Below are 3,198 nucleotides of genomic sequence, written 5' to 3'. Positions count from 1 at the left end.
CTGTGTTGTTTAAAAAAAAAAATGGAAGGGGCCTGGGTGCGGTGGCTCACACCTGTAATCCCAGCACTTTGGGAGGCAGAGGGGGGATGGATCACTTGTGGTCAGGAGTTCGAGACCAGCCTGGCCAGCATGGTGAAACCCTGTCTCTACTAAAAATATAAAAACTAGCTGTGCATAGGGGCATGCACCTGTAATCCCAGCCACTCGGGAGACTGAGGCAGGAGAATTGCTTGAACCCAGGAGGTGCAGGTTGCAGTGAGCCAAGATGGCGCCGTTGCACTCCAGCCTGGGTGACAGAGCGAGAGTCTTACTCAAAAAAAAAAATGGCAGGATGTGGTGGCTCACAGCTATAATTCCAGCACTTTGGAAGGCCAAAGCGGGTGGATCATGAGGTCAGGAGTTCAAGACCAACCTGGCCAACATGGTGAAACCACATCTCTACTAAAAATACAAAAATTAGCCAAGCATGGTGGCAGGTGCCTGTAGTGCCAGCTACTTGGGAGGCTGAGGCAGAGAATGCTTGATCCCGAGAGGCGGAGGTTGCGGTGCGCTGAGATCACACCACTGCACTCCAGCCTGGGCTACAGAACGAGACCCTGTCTCAAATAAAAAGATTTAAAAATTTGAATAAAAATTAAAAAATGGAAGTGGGGAGCTTCAGGGCAATGCTCTTTCTGCTGCATGTACTTGTTTCAGACAAGTTAGGACTCCCCGTAAGTTTGTGGGAGGCACAGCCTAACCCATAACATATCTCTGTGGGAGCGACTGTCAAAAGCAGAGAGTCAGGTTCAAGGGACTCACCTGGAGGGTTTTCCCGCTCCCTCCCTATGCACTGAATATTTACTGTGGGCCTTGACTGTGCCTGGGCTTGTGCTAGAGATGTTCGAGTCAGGCAGGATGGACTGTGGGCTTTGATGCATGTGCCACACCACAGCCTGGAAATAATCTGTGCAGCCGGGCACAGTGGCTCACGCTTGTCATCCCAGCACTTTGAGAGGCTGAGGCAGACATATCACCTGAGGTCGGGAGTTTGAGACCAGCCTGGCCAACATGGTGAAACCCTGTCTCTACTAAAAATACAAAAATTAATCAGGCGTGGTGATGGGCGCCTGTAATACCAGCTACTTGGAAGGCTGAGGCAGAATAATCGCTTGAGCCCAGGAGGCAGAGGTTGCAGTGAGCCAAGATCGCTCCAGCCTGGGCAACAGAGTGAGACTCTGTCTCAAACAAAAAAAAAAAAAAAGAATTGCTTGAACCCAGGAGGCAGAGGTTATAGTGAGCCAAGATCGCTCCAGCCTGGGCAACAGAGTGAGACTCTGTCTCAAACAAAAAAAAAAAAAAAGAATTGCTTGAACCCAGGAGGCAGAGGTTATAGTGAGCCAAGATCGCTCCAGCCTGGGCAACAGAGTGAGACTCTGTCTCAAACAAAAAAAAAAAAAAAGAATTGCTTGAACCCAGGAGGCAGAGGTTATAGTGAGCCAAGATCGCTCCAGCCTGGGCAACAGAGCGAGACTTTGTCTCAAAAAAAAAAAAATCACGCAAGAGTGGGAACAGGTGACTCGGAGTCCCACCCTCATGTGTTTATAAAAGGAATGTACTTAAAGGGCTGAAATGCAAGGTAGGCAATTCTGAGTGCCGACAAGAATGGTAGGAGAGGAGACAGAGGGTCTGGGGAGGGCAGTTTAGCTCCAGCTAAGGCCGAGAATGGCTCTCTGTGGAGGGAGTGACCTTTGAACTGTGCCTTGCATGACTGGTGGGAGTTGGAGAAGAGGCCGTGCAGAGGGGCTGTTCCAGGTGGGGCACAGGGTGCACACAGTCTTGTAGGTGGGAGGAAAGGGTCGGGCAGGTGCGGGAAGGAGCTGAGCTCAGCTGGAGCGAGGGGTGCCTGCCATGAAGGGTGGTGTGGCAGTTTGAGAAGGCCAGCTGGAGCCAGTAAGTAATACAGTTCAGAAATTCTTACTGTAACGGGAAGACTCTTAGGAGCATCTTTTAGTGTACATTTGTTAAATAAAATGCCAGCTACTGAATGTTCTGGCTAGTTATGGTTTTGTCATAGTATTCTTAAAATGGTTAAAGAGGCCGGGCGCAGTGGCTCACGCCTACAAATCCAGCACTTTGGGAGGCTGAGGTGGGCAGATCGCTAGAGCCTGGGAGTTCGAGACCAGCCTGGCCAACATGGGGAAACCCGGTCTCTACAAAAAAAATACAAAAATTAGCTTGGTGTGATAGCACTCGCCTGTAGTCGCAGCTACTCAGGAGGCTCAGGCAGGAGAACTGCTTGAACCCAGGAGGTGGAGATTGCAGTGAGTGGAGATCGTACCACTGCGCTTCAGCCTGGGTGAGCAGAGTGAGAACCTGTCTCAAAAAAACAAAAACAAAAAATGGTGAAAGAGTGTCTTCTTAATGTGTGCAATGTACATTTCATCTGTGTGTTAACTTTTAGGGAAGAAGGAGGGGCCAGGGTCAGTGAAGTCAGCGACACCGAGGTGAGCGTGGGCGTCGCCAGTGGTGCTCCATCAGTGCCTATGGTAGGTACAGCCTGAGACGGCCCCTGAGGGACCGTTTGTCCGCACGGTGGGAGAGAGGGACACCTGATGGTCTGGCTAAAGCGCCTGCCTCACTTGCTTAGTGACATGTGGATGAGGATGTTTGGCCCGTCTGTCTTGGTGGGTTTGGGGTCTCACACCTGGAAGCGTGAGGCCTGGGGAAGCACTGTGTGAGAATCGCGCACAGCCTTCCTGGTCTCCAGTCACTACTCTTCTATCACCTCCAGGTAGATGTCAGTGGCTGGTGTGAGGTCACCCACTAAGATGCTTGCTTTAAGTACAACGTGTGAACCATGCAGCCTGGACGGTGGTGGTTTGGGGGTCCCCAGGCCGCAAGCAGGATTCATCAGGAAATCATGGCTGTGGAGGCTGAAATCACATAGTGGAAATGAAAAGTCCCCTGAGCCACTGCGTGGCCCCCGTGTCTGCGGGTGTGAGGGGTGTGGGATGGGTTCACGCTCTGGGGTGCGGCTCCCGTGGCCCCCATGTCTGCGGGTGTGAGGGGTGTGGAATTGGCCCACGTGCTATGGTGCGGCTCTTGTGCTTTTTATTTTTTTTTATTTTTTATTTTTTTTGAGATGGAGTCTCGCTCTGTCGCCCAGACTGGAGTGCAGTGGCTGGATCTCAGCTCACTGCAAGCTCCGCCTCCCGG

The sequence above is a fragment of the Colobus angolensis genome, unplaced genomic scaffold (genome assembly GCF_000951035.1).
Source record: "Colobus angolensis palliatus isolate OR3802 unplaced genomic scaffold, Cang.pa_1.0 Scaffold239, whole genome shotgun sequence".
Classification (NCBI taxonomy): Eukaryota; Metazoa; Chordata; class Mammalia; order Primates; family Cercopithecidae; genus Colobus; species Colobus angolensis.
The sequence above is the reverse complement of the archived record's forward strand: the minus strand, read 5'-3'. Positions refer to the sequence as shown.